The sequence below is a fragment of the Peromyscus leucopus genome, unplaced genomic scaffold (assembly GCF_004664715.2).
Source record: "Peromyscus leucopus breed LL Stock unplaced genomic scaffold, UCI_PerLeu_2.1 scaffold_1267, whole genome shotgun sequence".
NCBI lineage: Eukaryota > Metazoa > Chordata > Mammalia > Rodentia > Cricetidae > Peromyscus > Peromyscus leucopus.
This window is the reverse complement of record NW_023504410.1, coordinates 17,778-32,350: the sequence shown is the minus strand read 5'-3', so window position 1 is coordinate 32,350 and position 14,573 is coordinate 17,778. Positions and strand designations below refer to the sequence as shown.

General features: G+C 40.7%; 1 long non-coding RNA gene and 1 pseudogene across 1 annotated transcript; one reads left to right on the top strand and one right to left on the bottom strand.

Annotated features, from left to right (window-relative positions):
* The first annotated feature begins 2,872 nt into the window (after positions 1-2,872).
* On the top strand, positions 2,873-7,191 carry LOC119087097. The gene is made up of 2 exons (XR_005090530.1): positions 2,873-5,096; positions 6,311-7,191. It is a non-coding gene; the product is annotated as an uncharacterized LOC119087097 (long non-coding RNA).
* Positions 7,192-9,832: 2,641 nt separating this feature from the next.
* LOC119087096 lies at positions 9,833-10,742 on the bottom strand (annotated as a pseudogene).
* Between the last annotated feature and the right edge of the window lie 3,831 nt (positions 10,743-14,573).

The window sequence follows — 14,573 nt, the reverse complement described above, 5'->3', positions numbered from 1 at the left end:
TTCCAATTTGTATCCTCATGATCTCCTTCAGTTGTCTTATTGCTCTAGCTATATCTTCAAGTTCTCTATTGAATAGATATGGATAAAGTGGACAGCCTTGCCTTGTTCCTCATTTTAGTAAATTGCTTTGAATTTCTCTCCATTTATTTGAAGTAGGTTATATGCTTGCTGTAATTATCTTTGTTATATTCAGGTATATCCCTTGTGTCTATAATATCTCTGTGGTATACCCTAATAAAACTTTCCGGGAAATCAGAGAACAAGACAGCCACTGGATTAGACATAGAGGCCAGACTGTGGTGGCACACACTCCTTACCTTTAATTCTATCACTTAGGACGTAGAGATTTGTCTGGATCTGTGTGAGTTCAAGGCCACACTGGAAACAGCTAGGCAGTGGTGGCACACACCTTTAAACCCAAGGCTTGAGATCTCATGTCTTTGCTTGGGAAGGACACTCGCCTTTAATCCCAGGAAGTGAAGGCAGGAAGAAGAAAGGTATATAAGGCATGAGGACCAGGAACTAGAAGCTTTTAAGCAGTTCAGCTAAGACTCTTTTGAGTGAGGACTCAGAGGCTTTCAATCTGAGGAAACAGGATCAGCTCAGGAGTTGGCGAGGTGAGGTTGGCTGTGGCTTGTTCTGTCTCTCTGATCATTCTGGCTCCAGGCTTTTTATTTATTATAAGACCTTTTCAGATTCATGTAACATATCTCCAGGACTTTTATCATGAAAGGGTATTGGATTTTGTCAAAGACTTTTTTTGGCATTAATTAAAATGATCATTTTTTTCTTTCAGTTTATTTATATGGTGGATTACATTGACTAATTTTCATGTTGTACTGTTCTTACATCTCTGGGTTGAAGCCTACTTGGTCATGATAGATGATCTCTTTGATATGTTCTTGGATTTGGTTTGCAAGTATTTTTATTGAGTACTTTTGCATCTATGTGAGGGAAAATGGTCTGTAATTCTCTATGTTGAGTCTTTCTGTGGTTTGGCATTCAAGGTAACTGTGGCCTCATAAAATGAATTGGGTAATGTTCCTTCTATGTTTATTTTGTGAACTAATTTGAGGATATTGGCATGAACTCTTCTTTTTCTGGATGGGAGAGTTTTAATGACTGCTTCTATTTCACTAGGTGCTATAGGTCTATTTAAATTGTTTATCTGATCTTGCTTTAACTTTGGTAAGTGGTACCTATTGAGAAAATTACCATTTCTTTTAGATTTTCCAATTTGATGAAGTACAGGATTTAAAGTATGTCCTTGTGATTCTCTGGGTTTCCTCAGTGTCTCTTGTTATGTTCCCATTTTTGTTTCTGATTTTATCAATTTGGATATTCTCTGTCCATCTTTATTTAGTTTGGATAAGGATTTATCTATCTTGTTGATTTTCTCAAAGAACCAATTCTTTGTTTTATTGATTTTCTTGTGTTGTTCTCTTTGTGTCTATTTTACTGATTTCAGCTATGAGTTTGATTATTTCTTGCAGTCTACTCTTCTTGGATGTACTTACTTCTTTTTGTTCTATAGCTTTGAGGTGTGCTATTAAGTTGCTAGTAAGAGATCTCTCTAATTTTTTAATGTAGGCACTTAGTGCTATGAACTTTCCTCTTAGCACCACTTTCATTGTGTCCTATAAGTTTGGGTATGTTATGTATTCATTTTCATTGAATTCTAGAAAGTGTTTAATTTCTTATTCATTTCTGTTTTCCCACTTTTCATTCAGTAAAGAGTTCTTCAGTTTCCACGAGCTTATAAGCTTTCTGTTCTTTCTGTTGTTGATATCCAGCTTTAATCATGGTGGTCTGCTGGGATACAGGGAGTTATTTCAATTTTCTTGTGTCTGATGAGACTTGCTTTATGTTTGAATATGTGGTCAGTTTTGGAAGAAGTTCCATGAGGTGCTGTTCAGAAGGTATACTCTTTTGTGTTTGGGTAGAATGTTCTGTAGATACCTGTTAGGTTTATTTGGTTTATAACTTCAGTTACTCCAACATTTCTCTATTAATTTTGTCTATATGACCTGCACACTGGTTACATGAACGTTGGTGAGATTGGAGTATTTAAGTTCCCTAATATCAGTGTGTGAGTGTCAGTGTGTGCTTTAAGCTGTGGTAGTGTTTCTTTTACAAAAGTGGGTGCCCTTGTGCTTAGGGCAAGCCTTTAAGAATTAAAATGTCATCTTGGTGGTGTATCCTTCCCCATCTCTTTTGGTTAATTTTGAATTGAAGTCCTTTTTGTTAAATATTAAAATGGCTACACCAGCTTGCCTTTAAGGTCCATATGCTTGAAATATCTTTTTCCAATCCTTTCCTCTGACATAATGTCTATACTTGATGTTGAAGTTTGTCTCTTGTATGCAGCAAAAAAAATGATTCCTGTTTTTTTTTTTTAATCCATTCTGTTAGTCTGTGTCTTTTTATTTGGGAAATGAGACCATTGATACAGAGAGATATCACATGATTAATTCCTGTTATGTTGTTGTTGTTATTGATATTGTTGTTATTGTTGTTGTTGTTGTTGGTGGTGGTGTGTGTGTGTGTGTGTGTGTTGTTTATATTCGTGTTGAGTTTGTGTATATATTTGTGCACTTTAGAATGTGTGTGAGCCCCTATGTGTACATTCACTTGCTCATGGAACATCTTTAAAACTGATAGAGACTAACTTTAATGAGAAAATCCTGTGCCAGCTTTGTTGGAAACCATGTAATCAAACATCACATGGAGCTGCCCATCTTTCTGCATGTCCACACAGCGCCCTAGAACAAACACATAAAAGCTGCTGTAACTAAAAGTCTTTCAAGTGTTCTCAGAGTCACAAATATTTATAAATATTAAAAACAAAAAATTTAAAAAGTCAAAAAAGAAATCCTTTGGAGAAAACCAAAGGAATGGGGTACATTGTGGTGATTCCCTTGCAGGCTTTACAACAGGGCGGGGAAAATGATCCATGAAAAGACAATAATGAAACTTGGCTCAGCCCAATTTTATTGCGACCAGTGCTGGAACAGGACTCCAAGAGTCTGGACCAGATCATTTAACTTTAGCCATATGTAAGCACAGCTCAATTTTTGAAAAAAAGTATTCAGATAACAATTAACTCAGTCCCAAGTCCACAACAATTTAAGGTATGTTTACATTGAGATTCCTTACAAAGTACATTGGACTTCTCTCACAAGAATGGGTACAGTTGACACATAGATGGGGCCCACAATCTAGGCTGTAGGGAGCATGACTGAGGTAAACATAATACCTATGGGCATCAGGATTAGCCACCAGTAAGATAACGTAGAAGCCACTTAGGCTGCTGTAACGCACAAGTGACTTCAGTCTTTAGAGTAGGTTTATCGTCTAAAAGCTCAAGATTTAGGGGACTAGGTCTTGGATTAGTAATAACATTGATTCTGTGAGATATGGCAGAGCCTGTCTCAATAGACAGCAAAGGGTCACCAGGTTATAAAATGACATCATTCCTAGCATTCCAGGAAGAGCAGCTGTGCTCCTCATTCCATTGAAGATGTAAGCTGTGTGTTTAAGTTTCCTGGCTTCTCCAGTACTTACCTGTGTGCACAAGGCTTTTTGCTCTCTACAGTAGATGATGGTGAGGAAAGAGCTGGTGAGGCATATCACGGTGCCTGAGAGGTAGGAAAGGCTGGATGAGGGTTTGTGTCCCTTCTCTGTTCTTAGTGAATGGTGACTGCCCACTGGATGGTCAGGTGCCGTCCCTCACCCTGCTTTATTCTCAGTCTCATGGCCTACTACCATTTTCTTTCCACCTTGGCCTCACCATTGCTGAGTTGACCTTGGCCTTGAAGCTTGGCCTGAATTTTATTCCCTGAGAGATTCTGAATTGCAGGGGTGCTTGTGGTTTTATCTCAGCTGAGCAGAAGTTCCATAGCCATGCTGAGGTTTGAAAATAGGGCTGTCTCAGTGCATCCCACTTAGGCTCATTATAGTCTAAAGCACTCACCCTCTGCTGTGTCTGCAGCATTCAGTAACTGATTTTATTCCAAAGTTGTTAAGTCTGAGTTAAAATGGGCCTTATGGAGGGTTAGGAGAAATAAAGAGTCTCAGACATTGCTGGTGTTGTAAAATGGTGTAGCCCCATGAGAAGCTATGTACAATTTTTCAGAAAGTTGAACTGCAGTCCCCAAGTAACCCAGTGATTCAGGAATGGGAAATCAATTGTTCACAGAGAAACTAGCTGACACCAGGGTTGTAGCAGTCATCTTCAGAGCAGCCCTGAAGTCAGAACTCTTCAGATACCCATCATCTGTGAGTGTAAACGTACAATGTGAGTCCGGGCTTTCCATGGAATCTTGTTCAGTAAGAAATAATACATGCGATCATTTGTGACTTAGTCAACCTTCTCTTATTCAAACAAATCCCTGACACAATCACCTTACAGGGAGGAAAGGATTATATTGGCACCTGGTTGAGGATTTTCTAGTTTCCTGGGCTCATTGCTTTGTGTCTGAAGTGAGGCAGCCTGTGGATTAGAGAGCTCCTTTTGGAGGAAGCTGTTTACCTTGGAGACACTGGGAAGCACTGGGTGAAGCTATTGGCTGCTTCACCACCATCCTGTCGTCCAGTGCTGGGGATCCAAGCCTTTAGTGCATGGACTGGGGAACTTGATGAACAGGCACGGCTTATAGGCCAAACACCCCACAAGTCCATTTTTTTGTGCACTGGGTTTACAAGGTTTGTGCACTTCATTGACTGGTCTGTCCATCTGTCCTGCCCACTGTGTTCTTCCATCTAAGGAATGTTCAGTTTCTTCTTAAATGTCCTGGGTGATCTTTTCTTATATTAGCATTATCTGGGAAACTAAACATGTGAATGCAATGTAGTATGCTTGTATGTGTACACACTTGTACGTGTGTGTTCAAGAGTGTGTGTGTTTAGGAGTGTGTGTGTGTGTGTGTGTGCATATGAGTGTTCAACCCTGCACTAAGAACATAATCTTCTACTAAACAGAAGCAGGAAAGATTGGAGGAGAGACTGCAATACCTGCTGAAGCAGAGAGATCTGGTCACCAAGCACAAGGTCTTGGCAGAAAAGCTGCAGCATTACTTCACTGTCTCCCAGATGAGGTAGGAGCCCAGGCCAGGAGGGAGTGGCACTCAGTAGTTCCCCTCTACCTGAATCTCTGTCCTATTTGGATTTCTGCCCATCTGCATGGCCTTTCAGTCACAGCCAGGGAAAGAACATCTGAGTGTATGAGCTGGTTCAGTCAACAGAAATGTCTGTCCGGGAAAAATACGTATTATCCTTAATCTTGCTAGAGATTGTGTCCCCTTCTTTGTTTCTGACTCTCATATGTCCGAGTTCATTGATCTTTATGTCTCCCACACATGTTCCTATGGCAGCCCAAACCTACAGGGAGAGTGTTAGATGGAAGACAGTGTGCCCTCCTGCCTCTTCATTTTCCTTCAGGATGGCACCTTTAGAGGTAAGGTGCAGATTTGCATGGAGCCCCTTCTTACTGATTACAGGTTTTCTGCAGTGTGCATCTGTTTGCTGTGAGAAAGTTTCTCTGGAAATAAGCAGGTTTAGAGTTTGACAGGTTGAAGCCAAGGAAGTTTCTGTGCTGAAGGAGTAAACAGAGCCTGCACACTGCAGTGTTGTGTAGACACCACTAGAGGGCCTCATACAGTTAGGTTCCAAGGTTGCTGAGTTGCCTGGCATCTGTTCAAGGCCATGCATATCTCCCCTGAACTGTGACTCTGACATTGCTATGCTGCTTTTTTTTTTTCCCCCAAAATAATGTATCTGAACTATTGGAGAAATGTGCTGGTTTCTTTTTGTTTGTTTGTTTTTGTTTTTAGTTTAGGTGTGTATTTCTCAGTTCAATCTCTAGCAATTTTTAAAGGCTGAGAAAAAATCCAGGGCCAGCTGCTCTCTGGCCCTTCTCTCTTGAGGAAGAAAAGAATAAGCTCAGCTGAAAGGTAATGCAGATTGTCCAGCTGAATGGAGCCGGTGGGGACTCAAATGCTGGCATGGCAGGTCCCCACCAGGCCTGTGTTCCAGCTGCCTTCCTCTCCTAGGTCTAAAACACTCCAGCATGATCTAGAACAGGCCACAGCCCAGGGTCAGAGCCTGCTGCAGACAAACCTGCTTCAGCAGGGACACTAAGTGTGCCAGGCAAAAGAGCCACCATTGACTCCTATCCCCTGCAACCATGGCATTCGTGGGGTGGTCTTTCTTCCTTCACATTGGTGTCCGTGAGTGAATAGGCCCTGGTTTTGTCTAGGCCATAGCAGAGTTAGGATGCTTATGGGAATAATTGCCATTCTTTCTCTGACAGCACCACTTAAGAGAACTCCACTCTAGCATCAACACCTCCTCAACAAAAGACATCTTGTAGCTGTGAACTAACCAGTGAGGAAAATCCCAACCTATCAGCAGGGATCCATGTGTCTGTTGGTGCATTATTCCAGGAGAAGATAAATCATCAGAAAGAAGCTTGAGCGACAGAGGACCTGCCAAGATTACTCAGAACCCAGCCATCTATTAACAAGTGGTCCTCAAACAGCAGCATGGGGAGGGTATGTTGGTGAGCCAGAGTTACTCTGTCAGTGTACTCTCCATGTCTTTAGTAAGCTGTCTGAGTCCTCCACATGTGGTGAGAAACCTGACAAGAAAGCCTGCATGGCTGTCATGCTGTTATCTATACATACCACATGGAGAAGAATAGGATTCCCTCCCCAGGGCAATGCTGAAACCAACTCCATGTCACGCGAAAGTGTTGCTGAAGATGACGCACTGCAGAGACTACAGCACTCCCTCACACCTATGTGAGTCAGTCATCGGGTCTTCCATAAAGAAAAGGACTAGGGATTCTCCAGCTTCGCAGCCTGGACTGGCATGACTGGTCCTGAGAAAGAACTTATAGAGGAGGTCTGAGTCATCTTTGTGCTTTGGAAAGCCAAATGTGCTCCATTGATTTGTTGGGTCTAGAGTAGAAGAAGATTTGTAGCTTAAATTTTTGCAGAGGTCTTTTCTTTGCTGGGGTTTTGTTTGCTTGGTGTTTACTTTAGTTAGAAATTTTGTTATTTTTTGTTAATTATTTTATTGTTGTCAGTGTTTTAATAGTTGGCTAAATATATACACTGCATTTACTGACTGCCTTTTAAAAGTCCCCACTGAAGACTTTTTATGAATAAAAAAGCAATTTCCAACTCTTCACTTTTACAACTCTTCTTTATTCAGGCATGGTGTTGCACTCCTGTAACTTCAGAACTCAGAGGCAGAGATGAATCTCTGCAAGTTCCAGGAGCCTTGGCTACAAAGTGAATTCCCATCTAACCAGGGCTACATAGGGAGTTGACACCTTGAATGTGGATGGCATGGTCACCTCCAGTCTTCATGACCTAGCCTTTATGTTAACAGCCAGATTTAGAGAATGTAACAATGATGAGCTTCTGGAAAGAAAGGAATCTCCCTTCTGCACTACATTAGTCCTTTCCCCATGCCCTTTCACAATTGCCCATTGTGGTTCTGGGATAGCAAAACAGTGAAAGTGGCCTTGAAATGCATGAACAAAGTTTACCACTACCCACAGCAGAGGGGAACTGCTGAGCTGCAAGTGTGAATACTGGAGATGCCTTCTGACCTCTCACTCCTTAAGCATGACTGTTACATTGGGGAGATGTAGAGTAATGACCTGCTCTGGCACTGTCATCTGCTTCCATTAGGAATACTGTGAACAAAGCCTGAAGGATTCATTCAAAGCTCTGAAATGGTGTTTCCCGTTGGTTTATGACACAAAACATTTGATAAAATTCCATAAGGCTGTCTCAGATAGGTAACTCAGAATACCAATTCCATCTGCTAAATTTAAGAAGTTGAGTTTGGGGCTTGGGGAGATGGTTCAGTAGTTAAGAGCACTTGGGTTTGGTTCCCAGCACACATAAGGGGGCTCATATCCATCTGAAATTCTAATTCCAGAGGACCCAATGACTTCTTCTGACCTCCGTACCAAGCATGCCTCTGGTACTCAGATATACATGCAAGCAAAACATTCACACACAAGTATACATAAAAGTAAAATAGGTGAGTATTACCAACTAACTTAATGCTACTTAGCAGATGAAAAGCTTCATCTACTTTTACTTTTAAATATTATCTCCAGATTTTTCTCAGGCTACATCAGAATTCACTATCCTACTTTGGCATCAAATACCAAGGTTGTTTATTTTATTTTTTTCTAATAAAACTAAATTTATTCAATACCCTAGAGTAATGGTTTTGATAATAACTATCCAAGAGTATAAAAAGTATGACATATTTGTAGATTTCTAGTGTATTAATACAAAGTGTATGCCTAGATAAAGTATGCTTACAGGCAGAGTTGAGTGGGAGAAGACGGAGTTGAGGTCTAATAATAAATATATAAATGCAGAAATAGAGATGATCAATCATTGGGCAGTCTGCATATGGTGGCTTGTACTAGGTAGGTTTTTCACAAAAGGAAGAAGCACACAAGGTAAAACTATAAAACTACAGGTTGTCATAAACCAGTTTTCAAAATAATCATGAGTGACAGAATACTAAGGCAGCATGTACCCTTCCCTCTAAGAGATGTCTGACATGGCAGTGTTGTTTTTTCCTGAATTTTGAGAAGAAGCCATTGGACAGCTTCAGGAGCGTTCTATGGAGAAACCCTCTCTGAGATCTTAATGTGAGGCATTCCATTCAGCTACCTGGATGTTCAGAAGCCCAACACCAAGAAACCAACTCAACTAGCCAACTTAATCTCAATATACAACTCTTCTCTTAAGTCTACTTTAAATAGTGGGAGAAAAGCAACAAAAGCCCAAATCCTAATAAGGTCAAGACAAGGCAAAGGGCTACTCTATAGATAAAACCTCCACAAAGGTCAACTGAGGAAATCCAGAGCTAGAACTGAATCATACAGATTTCAGTGAGTCCCAGATAGTCATTTAACAGCAATGTCAATTATTTACACACTGCAAGTTCTCTAAGAAATGTGCCTCAAGCAGCATCAGCTATGCCCAGTGCATCCCCAGGACTTACACACAAGTGTTTCTAACCATGTGTTCTCTACTGTATGGTGATGTTTTGATACTATCCGTATAGGACCTTGCCCATCCTACAGGCTTGCCTTGCCCAGAAGGAGCTCCGGTTCTGTTTTAGAAGATTCACATAAAGTCTTCTTTTCAAATATTAACATGAAGGGAGGTGGCACGATGCTACCTATGTGTTCAGAAATTACTTCCTCTTCCAAGCTATTTGGAGAAATCTCAGTCTCCTCTGCTTAATAGTCAGTAGTACAGGTCTGAATCATCAGAAGTTTGGTAATGCTGAAGCATTCCAAAATACTTAACTGTCTCTAGAGGCAGGTCATGCTACTGAATTATGACAAATTATCATGAGGGAAAATAAGTGTAGCCACACATTTAAAAATGCCTCAACCACAACCTTTCCACAGAAAGACTAAATTACATATGGTTTATCATAGAACAATCGCACCTCTAGCCCCTGAAATCCCCTTATTTCATTCATTTGGGGTTATTAAACAAGCAAATAAAAAAACACTTAAAGAGTACTTTACAACAGCATCCAGCTTTCCTATGAAATACTCAGCATCTTAAATATTATGTACACTTTTTTCCTTGCAGTAAGCTAGACACTGGCTTCTGAGTTTGTTGGATGGGGAATGGGTAACACATTAAAACTGTTATATAAAATGTCTTTTGGCAGAATAATAGGTATCCAAGTTAAAAATAGGAGGGTCAGTTTGTTGCTTTACGTTCTTTTCAAAGTTTAAATCAATCTTTCTTCCCTTCTACATGAACCTCAGTCACTACTCCTGAGGGGAGATGGGGCGAGGTGCCAGCCCCTCCTCCTCAGGCTTCTCAGCAGCTGCTTGCTTTGTGCTGCAGCAAGGCTGGAGGAGATGGGTGTCAGTGAGGACTTGGCCAAAACTGCCCTTAGAGATGATCCCACAACGTATTTTCTGCCTTTTCCAGTAGGTAATATCTAAAAAGGAAAAACTGGAGTCCTCTTAGAGCTGGAAGCCATCTCTGTATCTGAGCCTTGATCTGATGGTTACTGAAGCAGAGAGACTGGGCCGGAGAGGCACTTGAGGTGCTATGAGCATCAGGATTGTGGTGTTTAAATTCCTTCTGCAGTTTACTGATGTGATTGCTTTTCATCTTGTTTCCAGATAGAGTTCTCACTTTTTTGATTTAAATGTCTTTAGACTGGGTCCTGCCCTTGTGTCTACAACATGATTCCAGTTTTGTTGTTTTTTTGTTGTTGTTGTTCTTGCTTTGTTTTTCTGGATCTGCTGGCAACTTCTTCCATCTTTTCACAAGAAGCACACAGACACTGCAGATGTCTTGTGCAACCCAAAATAGCTCTGAAAATCCTTTTTGTAATGTTTACTGTCCATGAACCAAGAGCTGGAAGATTTGTCTCTGCAGATACAGCAGTCCTCTGTTCTTCAGTGAATCTTTGGCTTATGAAAACCAAACATTTCCTTCTGGGCAATAGCTTCCATGTGCATCAGCATCCACACACACAGTAGGCTGCACGGAGAAAATCCCTGCAAACACTCACTGTGCACACAGTGAATCCAGCAAGTTTGCTGATTTTATATGCTGCCTAAGTTAAAAAAATTCTACAACCTACCCAAATGGTATAGCCTAGAGCAATAATGAAACAAAAATGCTAAGGCAGATTAATGATAAAAAAATGTGAACATAGATATACTTGTCAAAATTCTTAAAGTGATAGTGTGGAGCTATTTTAATGGCTGTAGCAAAAGAGATGGAGTCGAACCACAGGGGGAAAAATGAGTTTGATGGGATATACTTCATAGTTCTCATTCATTGCTTGCTCCTCATTATGCAATTTATTTTAATAGAACAAAAGCCCCCCCATATTTATAACACTTTTATTATCTCCCTCTATTTTGTAGTCAGAAGATCCTATTGTATATACTTATGGTTACTTTATTATGATATGGACCATGTGGAAAATAGAAACAATGAAGATGATTGAGGAACAAAGATATGAAAATGTTTTCATCAGCTCCTATTTAGACATCAAAAATAATCCATATCATGAGGTGTGGTGGTGCCTGTCTTTAATCCTAGCACTAGGGAGGTAGAGGCAGGATGCAGTGTTTGACACACACCCCAATTGTTAGTTTCTGCCACGCCTCAGCAGCCTGCATCTGCTGCTGCCACCACAGCAGTTACATCATCACTTGTCATCAGGTTCTGTCCACCTTCAGCTCTGCCACACGTGCAGCCTTAAAAATACCCGCCAGGTACAGCTCACTCCCTTTCCATCTCTCTGCCTTTTTCACATCTCTTTGCTTCTCCTCTCTCTTGCCTCTTCTTTTCTCTCTTGCATCTCTTCTTCCTCTTGTCATTCTGTCTCTCTAAGTCTCCACTCCAACACAGCCCTTCATCCACTGACTATACCACATAAATCAGGCTTGTAGTCAGAAGGCAAGGATTCAGCGACTGACAGACAGACAACACACTCAAAAGTGGTTTGAATCTGCTGCAATTTTACTTCTGCAAATCAGTAGTTTATATACAGAAAAGAAAACTATCAAGTCATACAGGGAACAAGAGCTTGGCAATAATTCAATTACATCATCTTTTTAAAAAAATCAAAGCACACAGTTACTAATCAGCGCTAGACATATCCCTTCACTCACAAGAACTTTATGACCAAAGAGCAGTCTGTGTTTTTTAAACTTAGTACAGTTCCTAGACTTGTGTAGGCTTCTTGCAGCTGTGTCCTTCATCTTTATCTCAGCTGCTCGCTAGTTAATTATTCATTTTTACTTTTCTGGTTTCATGACCCATTTAGCCAATTTGGATGCTGCAGATCCTCCCTAAATCTTTCTTCAGTTCTTTACCATATATCTCTTCTAATATAAAATCTTTTTACCTGCTGGAATATGGACACTTGTACTTTTACACCTGTAAGGGGAAGGGGTTCTGCTGTAGTCCTTAAGTTTTCCATGCTGAACTTCCTCAACAGAGGGGCCCACCATCTACCTCCTATGAGATAATGTTTTCTGCCATAAATCACTTTAGTTGGGATTCCTAGTGGGTGAGTGTTCATTCCCTAGAAGTGCCTGAACTATTATACTTTCTATTATCTAGCCGCTTGAGGCTTGAGGTCTTTAAGGAATAGTTCATTCTGCTATATCTAAATAAGGTTCATGTCCAGCTTCCCCTTTCCTCCACAGTTCACAACCCAAACATTCATTAATTTTGACTGTGTTTTATAGATTAATTAGAACATTATCAGAAAAGCAGTTATACAGAACCCATAGCCCAGAGAGCTCATGATCTATGAAGCACGTCTCCTTCGAGAAGGAGCATAACACGGCACTCTCCAGGGAGCTTAGTCCGTGGGACACGTATCTCCCATCCGCTATTATTGACATAATTGTTCATGTCACAGGGACGACACTGGAGTTGGTGTGGCACCTTCACACTTCCACTCACCATTCCCCAATGAACCTCTTTGCACTAACTGTTTCTGGTGGTGTGTGTTGCTTAGTGGCATACCTTGGCAGGACCTGCTGAAAGGTACTCAGTATCACCTCGCTTTCTTTTTTATTTATCATTTCACCAATTACTTAATTTAATTTAGTTTATGTGCTTTGGGGTGTGGGATAGGGAGAGGTATGCATGTGGAGTTAAGAGGACAACTCTTTGGAAGTCTTTTTGAGAGGATGCCAGGTTTAGAGAAGGGTCAGACAGGGGACAACAGGCCTTGGATAAATTGTTCTTAAAAGACCCACCAGATGATCTGCTGCCCCTTCACCCCTAGACAATTAGGAGCTGCACACCAGGCATTTCCTGCCATGACCTAAAGGATATGCTATAACATAACTGGCATAATAAACAAAGCACCAGATATGTCCTCTGAGATGTTTTCTGCTGTTATAGATTGTATACCATAGCTGTCATAGGGAATGAGTTTCCTGCAGATAAAAATGGGATGCCTAGCTATCAGAGGAAATGGATCTGCTGGTCAAATGGATACAATAACATAGATTGCTAGAGGACAGGGCAATTTCCTTTCAGTTGAAACTCTCTAATCAGTTCAAACCAAGCATCTCTAACCTGACATAAGCACCAGTCTTGAGCTTGTAATGATATAGAGTTGGAATTCCCCTAGATCTCCTACCCAAACCATTAGAAAAATCCTGCTTGAGTGCTACTCAGGGTCTCTCCTGCTCTGCTGCATCAGATGGATGGAGATGCCCAAGTTAACTAGCAGCAATAAATAGACTTTGCAGAATTTGGTCTCTTGGAGGTCTTTGGGGGACTCGGGGTACAACATGTTCCATCCTGCTACCTTGTGAGATTTCAGGGTTGAACATAACTTCTCTGGTCTGCTTGGAAATGCCTCTTCCCAATGAGCATTGCTAGTCCTCAGTTTCTTGAAGAACTTTCCCCCCCAATTTTATTTAAATTCCAAGTAAAGTTTTTCTGTCTTACTGTTAAATTTCAGACTTGATAGAGGAGCTGACAAGATGATTCAGCTGGTAAATTAGGCACTCACCACCAAGCCTGATGATCTGGGACCCACATTTTGGGGGGCAGAGTACCAATCCCTTACATTAGTTTCTGACCTCAATACATGTACTGTGCATGCATGTCACACAAGTGCACAGAAATAATAATAGCAATAATAAATCTAATTTAAAATTGATGGAGAATATTGTTATGCCTATCTCACAGAATTTTAAGTTTTATTGGAGCTGTATGTCAATAAAAATTATGTTGATTTCTATATTTTATAAACCCAAAATCTGTGTTAACTTTGTATTAAGATTAAAAAAAACACATATGCTTCTAAATTTATTTAACTCAGTTGTGCTCTGTTATTAGCTGCCTATGTCTAAACATGAAAAAGAGCACCAGACTTTAGTTACAGAGATTATAATGCAGTACTAACACTTGCCTCTAAAACAAACATGATTTTGTCAGATGACTTGCAAGGTGCATTCAGAAACTGAGGCCAAACAAAAATCCAGCATCTTTCCAAAGAATCCATTAAGGCCCAGGAGCTAACTAGAGCAAGTATGCAAAAATGCTTTGAACTCAAGGTGAGGTCAAGGTCACTGGGTCTTATGAAGGCAGCACAGGGTGATTGATGGCACAGAACTCAGAGCCTGGAGGCAAGGCAGGGTCTCCAGAGCCAGGGCTTTGCTAGCCTTGTTCTCAGACATTCACTCAACCTCCCAGCTTTCATTTCAGATGGTGAGATGAGAACTACTGGAGTTGGCCACCTTCCTTCTTTGTGACTGTGAAGAGCATTAAGAGTCCTAACAGCAAATGACCACCATTGTTAATTCTTAATTACATGCTAATTGCAGGCTGAATGTCCCTTATATGAAATGCTTGGAATCAACAGTTTCAGATTTCATAGCATTTTGTATTTCAGATGTTTTTAGATGTGAAATGCCCAATCAACCAGTGCAAGGTAAGCATGGGGTGCACGGGGTGGTGGTGGTGGTGGTGGTGGTGGTAGTGGTGGTGGTAAATTTAGTTATATAGAGA